Below are 14895 nucleotides of genomic sequence, written 5' to 3' on the forward strand. Positions count from 1 at the left end.
GGTTGTACATGACTCTTCAAGTGTTGTTCTGTTGTTAGTAGAAAGACGAAAGTGGGTAGGTAGGACTATGTCGCGAAACTGAAAAGTGAAGAAACGACACAGACAGCTAAGGGACCGCGCGGGTGCCAGGTGCGTCACGTAAGGCACGTGCCCTTGCGGGTGGAGCATGACTCTTCAAGGGTTGTTCTGTTGATAGTGGAAAGATGAAACTGGGTAGAACAGACTATGTCGCGAAACTGAAAAGTGAAGAAACGACACAGACAGCTAAGGGACCGCGCGGGTGCCAGGTGCGTCACGTAAGGTACGTGCCCTTGCGGGTGGAGCATGACTCTTCAAGGGTTGTTCTGTTGATAGTGGAAAGATGAAACTGGGTAGAACAGACTATGTCGCAGAACGGAAAAGTGAAGAAACGACACAGACAGCTAAGGGACCGCGCGGGTGCCAGCCGCGTCACGTAAGGCACGTGCCCTTGTGGGTTGTACATGACTTTTCAAGTGTTGTTCTGTTGTTAGTAGAAAGACGAAAGTGGGTAGGTAGGACTATGTCGCGAAACTGAAAAGTGAAGAAACGACACAGACAGCTAAGGGACCGCGCGGGTGCCAGGTGCGTCACGTAAGGCACGTGCCCTTGCGGGTGGAGCATGACTCTTCAAGGGTTGTTCTGTTGATAGTGGAAAGATGAAAGTGGGTAGAACAGACTATGTCGCAGAACGGAAAAGTGAAGAAACGACACAGACAGCTAAGGGACCGCGCAGGTGCCAGCCGCGTCACGTAAGGTACGTGCCCTTGTGGGTTGTACATGACTTTTCAAGTGTTGTTCTGTTGTTAGTAGAAAGACGAAAGTGGGTAGGTAGGACTATGTCGCGAAACTGAAAAGTGAAGAAACGACACAGACAGCTAAGGGACCGCGCGGGTGCCAGGTGCGTCACGTAAGGCACGTGCCCTTGCGGGTGGAGCATGACTCTTCAAGGGTTGTTCTGTTGATAGTGGAAAGATGAAACTGGGTAGAACAGACTATGTCGCAGAACGGAAAAGTGAAGGAACGACACAGACAGCTAAGGGACCGCGCGGGTGCCAGCCGCGTCACGTAAGGTACGTGCCCTTGTGGGTTGTACATGACTCTTCAAGTGTTGTTCTGTTGATAGTAGAAAGACGAAAGTGGGTAGGTAGGACTATGTCGCGAAACTGAAAAGTGAAGAAACGACACAGACAGCTAAGGGACCGCGCGGGTGCCAGGTGCGTCACGTAAGGCACGTGCCCTTGCGGGTGGAGCATGACTCTTCAAGGGTTGTTCTGTTGATAGTGGAAAGATGAAACTGGGTAGAACAGACTATGTCGCAGAACGGAAAAGTGAAGGAACGACACAGACAGCTAAGGGACCGCGCGGGTGCCAGGTGCGTCACGTAAGGTACGTGCCCTTGCGGGTGGAGCATGACTCTTCAAGGGTTGTTCTGTTGATAGTGGAAAGATGAAACTGGGTAGAACAGACTATGTCGCAGAACGGAAAAGTGAAGAAACGACACAGACAGCTAAGGGACCGCGCGGGTGCCAGCCGCGTCACGTAAGGCACGTGCCCTTGTGGGTTGTACATGACTTTTCAAGTGTTGTTCTGTTGTTAGTAGAAAGACGAAAGTGGGTAGGTAGGACTATGTCGCGAAACTGAAAAGTGAAGAAACGACACAGACAGCTAAGGGACCGCGCGGGTGCCAGGTGCGTCACGTAAGGCACGTGCCCTTGCGGGTGGAGCATGACTCTTCAAGGGTTGTTCTGTTGATAGTGGAAAGATGAAACTGGGTAGAACAGACTATGTCGCAGAACGGAAAAGTGAAGAAACGACACAGACAGCTAAGGGACCGCGCGGGTGCCAGCCGCGTCACGTAAGGTACGTGCCCTTGTGGGTTGTACATGACTTTTCAAGTGTTGTTCTGTTGTTAGTAGAAAGACGAAAGTGGGTAGGTAGGACTATGTCGCGAAACTGAAAAGTGAAGAAACGACACAGACAGCTAAGGGACCGCGCGGGTGCCAGGTGCGTCACGTAAGGCACGTGCCCTTGCGGGTGGAGCATGACTCTTCAAGGGTTGTTCTGTTGATAGTGGAAAGATGAAACTGGGTAGAACAGACTATGTCGCAGAACGGAAAAGTGAAGAAACGACACAGACAGCTAAGGGACCGCGCGGGTGCCAGCCGCGTCACGTAAGGTACGTGCCCTTGTGGGTTGTACATGACTTTTCAAGTGTTGTTCTGTTGTTAGTAGAAAGACGAAAGTGGGTAGGTAGGACTATGTCGCGAAACTGAAAAGTGAAGAAACGACACAGACAGCTAAGGGACCGCGCGGGTGCCAGCCGCGTCTCGTAAGGCACGTGCCCTTGCGGGTGGAGCATGACTCTTCAAGGGTTGTTCTGTTGATAGTGGAAAGATGAAACTGGGTAGAACAGACTATGTCGCAGAACGGAAAAGTGAAGGAACGACACAGACAGCTAAGGGACCGCGCGGGTGCCAGCCGCGTCACGTAAGGTACGTGCCCTTGTGGGTTGTACATGACTTTTCAAGTGTTGTTCTGTTGTTAGTAGAAAGACGAAAGTGGGTAGGTAGGACTATGTCGCGAAACTGAAAAGTGAAGAAACGACACAGACAGCTAAGGGACCGCGCGGGTGCCAGCCGCGTCTCGTAAGGTACGTGCCCTTGTGGGTTGTACATGACTTTTCAAGTGTTGTTCTGTTGTTAGTAGAAAGACGAAAGTGGGTAGGTAGGACTATGTCGCGAAACTGAAAAGTGAAGAAACGACACAGACAGCTAAGGGACCGCGCGGGTGCCAGCCGCGTCTCGTAAGGCACGTGCCCTTGCGGGTGGAGCATGACTCTTCAAGGGTTGTTCTGTTGATAGTGGAAAGATGAAACTGGGTAGAACAGACTATGTCGCAGAACGGAAAAGTGAAGGAACGACACAGACAGCTAAGGGTCCGCGCGGGTGCCAGCCGCGTCACGTAAGGTACGTGCCCTTGTGGGTTGTACATGACTTTTCAAGTGTTGTTCTGTTGTTAGTAGAAAGACGAAAGTGGGTAGGTAGGACTATGTCGCGAAACTGAAGAGTGAAGAAACGACACAGACAGCTAAGGGACCGCGCGGGTGCCAGCCGCGTCTCGTAAGGCACGTGCCCTTGCGGGTGGAGCATGACTCTTCAAGGGTTGTTCTGTTGATAGTGGAAAGATGAAACTGGGTAGAACAGACTATGTCGCAGAACGGAAAAGTGAAGAAACGACACAGACAGCTAAGGGACCGCGCGGGTGCCAGCCGGGTCACGTAAGGTACATGCACTTGCGGGTGGAGCATGACTCTTCAAGGGTTGTTCTGTTGATAGTGGAAAGATGAAACTGGGTAGAACAGACTATGTCGCAGAACGGAAAAGTGAAGGAACGACACAGACAGCTAAGGGACCGCGCGGGTGCCAGCCGCGTCTCGTAAGGTACGTGCCCTTGTGGGTTGTACATGACTTTTCAAGTGTTGTTCTGTTGTTAGTAGAAAGACGAAAGTGGGTAGGTAGGACTATGTCGCGAAACTGAAAAGTGAAGAAACGACACAGACAGCTAAGGGACCGCGCGGGTGCCAGCCGCGTCTCGTAAGGCACGTGCCCTTGCGGGTGGAGCATGACTCTTCAAGGGTTGTTCTGTTGATAGTGGAAAGATGAAACTGGGTAGAACAGACTATGTCGCAGAACGGAAAAGTGAAGGAACGACACAGACAGCTAAGGGACCGCGCGGGTGCCAGCCGCGTCACGTAAGGTACGTGCCCTTGTGGGTTGTACATGACTTTTCAAGTGTTGTTCTGTTGTTAGTAGAAAGACGAAAGTGGGTAGGTAGGACTATGTCGCGAAACTGAAAAGTGAAGAAACGACACAGACAGCTAAGGGACCGCGCGGGTGCCAGCCGCGTCTCGTAAGGCACGTGCCCTTGCGGGTGGAGCATGACTCTTCAAGGGTTGTTCTGTTGATAGTGGAAAGATGAAACTGGGTAGAACAGACTATGTCGCAGAACGGAAAAGTGAAGAAACGAGACAGACAGCTAAGGGACCGCGCGGGTGCCAGGTGCGTCACGTAAGGCACGTGCCCTTGCGGGTGGAGCATGACTCTTCAAGGGTTGTTCTGTTGATAGTGGAAAGATGAAAGTGGGTAGAACAGACTATGTCGCAGAACGGAAAAGTGAAGAAACGACACAGACAGCTAAGGGACTGCGCGGGTGCCAGCCGCGTCACGTAAGGTACGTGCCCTTGTGGGTTGTACATGACTTTTCAAGTGTTGTTCTGTTGTTAGTAGAAAGACGAAAGTGGGTAGGTAGGACTATGTCGCGAAACTGAAAAGTGAAGAAACGACACAGACAGCTAAGGGACCGCGCGGGTGCCAGCCGCGTCTCGTAAGGCACGTGCCCTTGCGGGTGGAGCATGACTCTTCAAGGGTTGTTCTGTTGATAGTGGAAAGATGAAACTGGGTAGAACAGACTATGTCGCAGAACGGAAAAGTGAAGGAACGACACAGACAACTAAGGGACCGCGCGGGTGCCAGCCGCGTCACGTAAGGTACGTGCCCTTGTGGGTTGTACATGACTTTTCAAGTGTTGTTCTGTTGTTAGTAGAAAGACGAAAGTGGGTAGGTAGGACTATGTCGCGAAACTGAAAAGTGAAGAAACGACACAGACAGCTAAGGGACCGCGCGGGTGCCAGGTGCGTCACGTAAGGCACGTGCCCTTGCGGGTGGAGCATGACTCTTCAAGGTATGTTCTGTTGATAGTGGAAAGATGAAACTGGGTAGAACAGACTATGTCGCAGAACGGAAAAGTGAAGGAACGACACAGACAGCTAAGGGACCGCGCGGGTGCCAGGTGCGTCACGTAAGGCACGTGCCCTTGCGGGTGGAGCATGACTCTTCAAGGGTTGTTCTGTTGATAGTGGAAAGACGAAACTGGGTAGAACAGACTATGTCGCAGAACGGAAAAGTGAAGAAACGACACAGACAGCTAAGGGACCGCGCGGGTGCCAGGTGCGTCACGTAAGGCACGTGCCCTTGCGGGTGGAGCATGACTCTTCAAGGGTTGTTCTGTTGATAGTGGAAAGATGAAACTGGGTAGAACAGACTATGTCGCAGAACGGAAAAGTGAAGAAACGACACAGACAGCTAAGGGACCGCGCGGGTGCCAGCCGCGTCACGTAAGGTACGTGCCCTTGTGGGTTGTACATGACTTTTCAAGTGTTGTTCTGTTGTTAGTAGAAAGACGAAAGTGGGTAGGTAGGACTATGTCGCGAAACTGAAAAGTGAAGAAACGACACAGACAGCTAAGGGACCGCGCGGGTGCCAGGTGCGTCACGTAAGGCACGTGCCCTTGCGGGTGGAGCATGACTCTTCAAGGGTTGTTCTGTTGATAGTGGAAAGATGAAACTGGGTAGAACAGACTATGTCGCAGAACGGAAAAGTGAAGGAACGACACAGACAGCTAAGGGACCGCGCGGGTGCCAGGTGCGTCACGTAAGGCACGTGCCCTTGCGGGTGGAGCATGACTCTTCAAGGGTTGTTCTGTTGATAGTGGAAAGATGAAACTGGGTAGAACAGACTATGTCGCAGAACGGAAAAGTGAAGAAACGACACAGACAGCTAAGGGACCGCGCGGGTGCCAGGTGCGTCACGTAAGGCACGTGCCCTTGCGGGTGGAGCATGACTCTTCAAGGGTTGTTCTGTTGATAGTGGAAAGATGAAACTGGGTAGAACAGACTATGTCGCAGAACGGAAAAGTGAAGGAACGACACAGACAGCTAAGGGACCGCGCGGGTGCCAGCCGCGTCACGTAAGGTACGTGCCCTTGTGGGTTGTACATGACTTTTCAAGTGTTGTTCTGTTGTTTGTAGAAAGACGAAAGTGGGTAGGTAGGACTATGTCGCGAAACTGAAAAGTGAAGAAACGACACAGACAGCTAAGGGACCGCGCGGGTGCCAGGTGCGTCACGTAAGGCACGTGCCCTTGCGGGTGGAGCATGACTCTTCAAGGGTTGTTCTGTTGATAGTGGAAAGATGAAACTGGGTAGAACAGACTATGTCGCAGAACGGAAAAGTGAAGGAACGACACAGACAGCTAAGGGACCGCGCGGGTGCCAGGTGCGTCACGTAAGGCACGTGCCCTTGCGGGTGGAGCATGACTCTTCAAGGGTTGTTCTGTTGATAGTGGAAAGATGAAACTGGGTAGAACAGACTATGTCGCAGAACGGAAAAGTGAAGGAACGACACAGACAGCTAAGGGACCGCGCGGGTGCCAGGTGCGTCACGTAAGGCACGTGCCCTTGCGGGTGGAGCATGACTCTTCAAGGGTTGTTCTGTTGATAGTGGAAAGATGAAACTGGGTAGAACAGACTATGTCGCAGAACGGAAAAGTGAAGGAACGACACAGACAGCTAAGGGACCGCGCGGGTGCCAGGTGCGTCACGTAAGGCACGTGCCCTTGCGGGTGGAGCATGACTCTTCAAGGGTTGTTCTGTTGATAGTGGAAAGATGAAACTGGGTAGAACAGACTATGTCGCAGAACGGAAAAGTGAAGGAACGACACAGACAGCTAAGGGACCGCGCGGGTGCCAGGTGCGTCTCGTAAGGCACGTGCCCTTGCGGGTGGAGCATGACTCTTCAAGGGTTGTTCTGTTGATAGTGGAAAGATGAAACTGGGTAGAACAGACTATGTCGCAGAACGGAAAAGTGAAGGAACGACACAGACAGCTAAGGGACCGCGCGGGTGCCAGGTGCGTCACGTAAGGCACGTGCCCTTGCGGGTGGAGCATGACTCTGCAAGGGTTGTTCTGTTGATAGTGGAAAGATGAAACTGGGTAGAACAGACTATGTCGCAGAACGGAGAAGTGAAGAAACGACACAGACAGCTAAGGGACCGCGCGGGTGCCAGGTGCGTCACGTAAGGCACGTGCCCTTGCGGGTGGAGCATGACTCTTCAAGGGTTGTTCTGTTGATAGTGGAAAGATGAAACTGGGTAGAACAGACTATGTCGCAGTACGGAAAAGTGAAGGAACGACACAGACAGCTAAGAGACCGCGCGGGTGCCAGCCGCGTCACGTAAGGTACGTGCCCTTGTGGGTTGTACATGACTTTTCAAGTGTTGTTCTGTTGTTAGTAGAAAGACGAAAGTGGGTAGGTAGGACTATGTCGCAGAACTGAAAAGTGAAGAAACGACACAGACAGCTAAGGGACCGCGCGGGTGCCAGGTGCGTCACGTAAGGTACGTGCCCTTGCGGGTGGAGCATGACTCTTCAAGGGTTGTTCTGTTGATAGTGGAAAGATGAAACTGGGTAGAACAGACTATGTCGCAGAACGGAAAAGTGAAGGAACGACACAGACAGCTAAGGGACCGCGCGGGTGCCAGGTGCGTCACGTAAGGCACGTGCCCTTGCGGGTGGAGCATGACTCTTCAAGGGTTGTTCTGTTGATAGTGGAAAGATGAAACTGGGTAGAACAGACTATGTCGCAGAACGGAAAAGTGAAGGAACGACACAGACAGCTAAGGGACCGCGCGGGTGCCAGGTGCGTCACGTAAGGCACGTGCCCTTGCGGGTGGAGCATGACTCTTCAAGGGTTGTTCTGTTGATAGTGGAAAGATGAAACTGGGTAGAACAGACTATGTCGCAGAACGGAAAAGTGAAGGAACGACACAGACAGCTAAGGGACCGCGCGGGTGCCAGGTGCGTCACGTAAGGCACGTGCCCTTGCGGGTGGAGCATGACTCTTCAAGGGTGGTTCTGTTGATAGTGGAAAGATGAAACTGGGTAGAACAGACTATGTCGCAGAACGGAAAAGTGAAGGAACGACACAGACAGCTAAGGGACCGCGCGGGTGCCAGGTGCGTCACGTAAGGCACGTGCCCTTGCGGGTGGAGCATGACTCTTCAAGGGTTGTTCTGTTGATAGTGGAAAGATGAAACTGGGTAGAACAGACTATGTCGCAGAACGGAAAAGTGAAGGAACGACACAGACAGCTAAGGGACCGCGCGGGTGCCAGGTGCGTCACGTAAGGCACGTGCCCTTGCGGGTGGAGCATGACTCTTCAAGGGTTGTTCTGTTGATAGTGGAAAGATGAAACTGGGTAGAACAGACTATGTCGCAGAACGGAAAAGTGAAGGAACGACACAGACAGCTAAGGGACCGCGCGGGTGCCAGGTGCGTCACGTAAGGCACGTGCCCTTGCGGGTGGAGCATGACTCTTCAAGGGTTGTTCTGTTGATAGTGGAAAGATGAAACTGGGTAGAACAGACTATGTCGCAGAACGGAAAAGTGAAGGAACGACACAGACAGCTAAGGGACCGCGCGGGTGCCAGGTGCGTCACGTAAGGCACGTGCCCTTGCGGGTGGAGCATGACTCTTCAAGGGTTGTTCTGTTGATAGTGGAAAGATGAAACTGGGTAGAACAGACTATGTCGCAGAACGGAAAAGTGAAGGAACGACACAGACAGCTAAGGGACCGCGCGGGTGCCAGGTGCGTCACGTAAGGCACGTGCCCTTGCGGGTGGAGCATGACTCTTCAAGGGTTGTTCTGTTGATAGTGGAAAGATGAAACTGGGTAGAACAGACTATGTCGCAGAACGGAAAAGTGAAGGAACGACACAGACAGCTAAGGGACCGCGCGGGTGCCAGGTGCGTCACGTAAGGCACGTGCCCTTGCGGGTGGAGCATGACTCTTCAAGGGTTGTTCTGTTGATAGTGGAAAGATGAAACTGGGTAGAACAGACTATGTCGCAGAACGGAAAAGTGAAGGAACGACACAGACAGCTAAGGGACCGCGCGGGTGCCAGGTGCGTCACGTAAGGCACGTGCCCTTGCGGGTGGAGCATGACTCTTCATGGGTTGTTCTGTTGATAGTGGAAAGATGAAACTGGGTAGAACAGACTATGTCGCAGAACGGAAAAGTGAAGGAACGACACAGACAGCTAAGGGACCGCGCGGGTGCCAGCCGCGTCACGTAAGGCACGTGCCCTTGCGGGTGGAGCATGACTCTTCAAGGGTTGTTCTGTTGATAGTGGAAAGATGAAACTGGGTAGAACAGACTATGTCGCAGAACGGAAAAGTGAAGGAACGACACAGACAGCTAAGGGACCGCGCGGGTGCCAGGTGCGCCACGTAAGGCACGTGCCCTTGCGGGTGGAGCATGACTCTTCAAGGGTTGTTCTGTTGATAGTGGAAAGATGAAACTGGGTAGAACAGACTATGTCGCAGAACGGAAAAGTGAAGGAACGACACAGACAGCTAAGGGACCGCGCGGGTGCCAGCCGCGTCACGTAAGGTACGTGCCCTTGTGGGTTGTACATGACTTTTCAAGTGTTGTTCTGTTGTTAGTAGAAAGACGAAAGTGGGTGTAGTAGGACTATGTCGCGAAACTGAAAAGTGAAGAAACGACACAGACAGCTAAGGGACCGCGCGGGTGCCAGGTGCGTCACGTAAGGCACGTGCCCTTGCGGGTGGAGCATGACTCTTCAAGGGTTGTTCTGTTGATAGTGGAAAGATGAAACTGGGTAGAACAGACTATGTCGCAGAACGGAAAAGTGAAGGAACGACACAGACAGCTAAGGGACCGCGCGGGTGCCAGGTGCGTCACGTAAGGCACGTGCCCTTGCGGGTGGAGCATGACTCTTCAAGGGTTGTTCTGTTGATAGTGGAAAGATGAAACTGGGTAGAACAGACTATGTCGCAGAACGGAAAAGTGAAGAAACGACACAGACAGCTAAGGGACCGCGCGGGTGCCAGGTGCGTCACGTAAGGCACGTGCCCTTGCGGGTGGAGCATGACTCTTCAAGGGTTGTTCTGTTGATAGTGGAAAGATGAAACTGGGTAGAACAGACTATGTCGCAGAACGGAAAAGTGAAGGAACGACACAGACAGCTAAGGGACCGCGCGGGTGCCAGGTGCGTCACGTAAGGCACGTGCCCTTGCGGGTGGAGCATGACTCTTCAAGGGTTGTTCTGTTGATAGTGGAAAGATGAAACTGGGTAGAACAGACTATGTCGCAGAACGGAAAAGTGAAGGAACGACACAGACAGCTAAGGGACCGCGCGGGTGCCAGGTGCGTCACGTAAGGCACGTGCCCTTGCGGGTGGAGCATGACTCTTCAAGGGTTGTTCTGTTGATAGTGGAAAGATGAAACTGGGTAGAACAGACTATGTCGCAGAACGGAAAAGTGAAGGAACGACACAGACAGCTAAGGGACCGCGCGGGTGCCAGGTGCGTCACGTAAGGCACGTGCCCTTGCGGGTGGAGCATGACTCTTCAAGGGTTGTTCTGTTGATAGTGGAAAGATGAAACTGGGTAGAACAGACTATGTCGCAGAACGGAAAAGTGAAGGAACGACACAGACAGCTAAGGGACCGCGCGGGTGCCAGGTGCGTCACGTAAGGCACGTGCCCTTGCGGGTGGAGCATGACTCTTCAAGGGTTGTTCTGTTGATAGTGGAAAGATGAAACTGGGTAGAACAGACTATGTCGCAGAACGGAAAAGTGAAGGAACGACACAGACAGCTAAGGGACCGCGCGGGTGCCAGGTGCGTCACGTAAGGCACGTGCCCTTGCGGGTGGAGCATGACTCTTCAAGGGTTGTTCTGTTGATAGTGGAAAGATGAAACTGGGTAGAACAGACTATGTCGCAGAACGGAAAAGTGAAGGAACGACACAGACAGCTAAGGGACCGCGCGGGTGCCAGGTGCGTCACGTAAGGCACGTGCCCTTGCGGGTGGAGCATGACTCTTCAAGGGTTGTTCTGTTGATAGTGGAAAGATGAAACTGGGTAGAACAGACTATGTCGCAGAACGGAAAAGTGAAGGAACGACACAGACAGCTAAGGGACCGCGCGGGTGCCAGGTGCGTCACGTAAGGCACGTGCCCTTGCGGGTGGAGCATGACTCTTCAAGGGTTGTTCTGTTGATAGTGGAAAGATGAAACTGGGTAGAACAGACTATGTCGCAGAACGGAAAAGTGAAGGAACGACACAGACAGCTAAGGGACCGCGCGGGTGCCAGCCGCGTCACGTAAGGCACGTGCCCTTGCGGGTGGAGCATGACTCTTCAAGGGTTGTTCTGTTGATAGTGGAAAGATGAAACTGGGTAGAACAGACTATGTCGCAGAACGGAAAAGTGAAGGAACGACACAGACAGCTAAGGGACCGCGCGGGTGCCAGGTGCGTCACGTAAGGCACGTGCCCTTGCGGGTGGAGCATGACTCTTCAAGGGTTGTTCTGTTGATAGTGGAAAGATGAAACTGGGTAGAACAGACTATGTCGCAGAACGGAAAAGTGAAGGAACGACACAGACAGCTAAGGGACCGCGCGGGTGCCAGCCGCGTCACGTAAGGTACGTGCCCTTGTGGGTTGTACATGACTTTTCAAGTGTTGTTCTGTTGTTAGTAGAAAGACGAAAGTGGGTGTAGTAGGACTATGTCGCGAAACTGAAAAGTGAAGAAACGACACAGACAGCTAAGGGACCGCGCGGGTGCCAGGTGCGTCACGTAAGGCACGTGCCCTTGCGGGTGGAGCATGACTCTTCAAGGGTTGTTCTGTTGATAGTGGAAAGATGAAACTGGGTAGAACAGACTATGTCGCAGAACGGAAAAGTGAAGGAACGACACAGACAGCTAAGGGACCGCGCGGGTGCCAGGTGCGTCACGTAAGGCACGTGCCCTTGCGGGTGGAGCATGACTCTTCAAGGGTTGTTCTGTTGATAGTGGAAAGATGAAACTGGGTAGAACAGACTATGTCGCAGAACGGAAAAGTGAAGAAACGACACAGACAGCTAAGGGCCCGCGCGGGTGCCAGGTGCGTCACGTAAGGCACGTGCCCTTGCGGGTGGAGCATGACTCTTCAAGGGTTGTTCTGTTGATAGTGGAAAGATGAAACTGGGTAGAACAGACTATGTCGCAGAACGGAAAAGTGAAGAAACGACACAGACAGCTAAGGGACCGCGCGGGTGCCAGGTGCGTCACGTAAGGCACGTGCCCTTGCGGGTGGAGCATGACTCTTCAAGGGTTGTTCTGTTGATAGTGGAAAGATGAAACTGGGTAGAACAGACTATGTCGCAGAACGGAAAAGTGAAGAAACGACACAGACAGCTAAGGGACCGCGCGGGTGCCAGGTGCGTCACGTAAGGCACGTGCCCTTGCGGGTGGAGCATGACTCTTCAAGGGTTGTTCTGTTGATAGTGGAAAGATGAAACTGGGTAGAACAGACTATGTCGCAGAACGGAAAAGTGAAGGAACGACACAGACAGCTAAGGGACCGCGCGGGTGCCAGCCGCGTCACGTAAGGTACGTGCCCTTGTGGGTTGTACATGACTTTTCAAGTGTTGTTCTGTTGTTAGTAGAAAGACGAAAGTGGGTAGGTAGGACTATGTCGCGAAACTGAAAAGTGAAGAAACGACACAGACAGCTAAGGGACCGCGCGGGTGCCAGGTGCGTCACGTAAGGCACGTGCCCTTGCGGGTGGAGCATGACTCTTCAAGGGTTGTTCTGTTGATAGTGGAAAGATGAAACTGGGTAGAACAGACTATGTCGCAGAACGGAAAAGTGAAGGAACGACACAGACAGCTAAGGGACCGCGCGGGTGCCAGCCGCGTCACGTAAGGTACGTGCCCTTGTGGGTTGTACATGACTTTTCAAGTGTTGTTCTGTTGTTAGTAGAAAGACGAAAGTGGGTAGGTAGGACTATGTCGCGAAACTGAAAAGTGAAGAAACGACACAGACAGCTAAGGGACCGCGCGGGTGCCAGGTGCGTCACGTAAGGCACGTGCCCTTGCGGGTGGAGCATGACTCTTCAAGGGTTGTTCTGTTGATAGTGGAAAGATGAAACTGGGTAGAACAGACTATGTCGCAGAACGGAAAAGTGAAGGAACGACACAGACAGCTAAGGGACCGCGCGGGTGCCAGGTGCGTCACGTAAGGCACGTGCCCTTGCGGGTGGAGCATGACTCTTCAAGGGTTGTTCTGTTGATAGTGGAAAGATGAAACTGGGTAGAACAGACTATGTCGCAGAACGGAAAAGTGAAGAAACGACACAGACAGCTAAGAGACCGCGCGGGTGCCAGGTGCGTCACGTAAGGCACGTGCCCTTGCGGGTGGAGCATGACTCTTCAAGGGTTGTTCTGTTGGTAGTGGAAAGATGAAACTGGGTAGAACAGACTATGTCGCAGAACGGAAAAGTGAAGGAACGACACAGACAGCTAAGGGACCGCGCGGGTGCCAGCCGCGTCACGTAAGGTACGTGCCCTTGCGGGTGGAGCATGACTCTTCAAGGGTTGTTCTGTTGATAGTGGAAAGATGAAACTGGGTAGAACAGACTATGTCGCAGAACGGAAAAGTGAAGAAACGACACAGACAGCTAAGGGACCGCGCGGGTGCCAGGTGCGTCACGTAAGGCACGTGCCCTTGCGGGTGGAGCATGACTCTTCAAGGGTTGTTCTGTTGGTAGTGGAAAGATGAAACTGGGTAGAACAGACTATGTCGCAGAACGGAAAAGTGAAGAAACGACACAGACAGTTAAGGGACCGCGCGGGTGCCAGGTGCGTCACGTAAGGCACGTGCCCTTGCGGGTGGAGCATGACTCTTCAAGGGTTGTTCTGTTGATAGTGGAAAGATGAAACTGGGTAGAACAGACTATGTCGCAGAACGGAAAAGTGAAGGAACGACACAGACAGCTAAGGGACCGCGCGGGTGCCAGCCGCGTCACGTAAGGTACGTGCCCTTGTGGGTTGTACATGACTTTTCAAGTGTTGTTCTGTTGTTAGTAGAAAGACGAAAGTGGGTAGGTAGGACTATGTCGCGAAACTGAAAAGTGAAGAAACGACACAGACAGCTAAGGGACCGCGCGGGTGCCAGGTGCGTCACGTAAGGCACGTGCCCTTGCGGGTGGAGCATGACTCTTCAAGGGTTGTTCTGTTGATAGTGGAAAGATGAAACTGGGTAGAACAGACTATGTCGCAGAACGGAAAAGTGAAGGAACGACACAGACAGCTAAGGGACCGCGCGGGTGCCAGGTGCGTCACGTAAGGCACGTGCCCTTGCGGGTGGAGCATGACTCTTCAAGGGTTGTTCTGTTGATAGTGGAAAGATGAAACTGGGTAGAACAGACTATGTCGCAGAACGGAAAAGTGAAGGAACGACACAGACAGCTAAGGGACCGCGCGGGTGCCAGGTGCGTCACGTAAGGCACGTGCCCTTGCGGGTGGAGCATGACTCTTCAAGGGTTGTTCTGTTGATAGTGGAAAGATGAAACTGGGTAGAACAGACTATGTCGCAGAACGGAAAAGTGAAGGAACGACACAGACAGCTAAGGGACCGCGCGGGTGCCAGGTGCGTCACGTAAGGCACGTGCCCTTGCGGGTGGAGCATGACTCTTCAAGGGTTGTTCTGTTGATAGTGGAAAGATGAAACTGGGTAGAACAGACTATGTCGCAGAACGGAAAAGTGAAGGAACGACACAGACAGCTAAGGGACCGCGCGGGTGCCAGGTGCGTCACGTAAGGCACGTGCCCTTGCGGGTGGAGCATGACTCTTCAAGGGTTGTTCTGTTGATAGTGGAAAGATGAAACTGGGTAGAACAGACTATGTCGCAGAACGGAAAAGTGAAGGAACGACACAGACAGCTAAGGGACCGCGCGGGTGCCAGGTGCGTCACGTAAGGCACGTGCCCTTGCGGGTGGAGCATGACTCTTCAAGGGTTGTTCTGTTGATAGTGGAAAGATGAAACTGGGTAGAACAGACTATGTCGCAGAACGGAAAAGTGAAGAAACGACACAGACAGCTAAGGGACCGCGCGGGTGCCAGGTGCGTCACGTAAGGCACGTGCCCTTGCGGGTGGAGCATGACTCTTCAAGGGTTGTTCTGTTGATAGTGG

This window comes from Schistocerca piceifrons, chromosome 5, assembly GCF_021461385.2.
Source record: "Schistocerca piceifrons isolate TAMUIC-IGC-003096 chromosome 5, iqSchPice1.1, whole genome shotgun sequence".
In the NCBI taxonomy this organism is placed as follows: Eukaryota; Metazoa; Arthropoda; class Insecta; order Orthoptera; family Acrididae; genus Schistocerca; species Schistocerca piceifrons.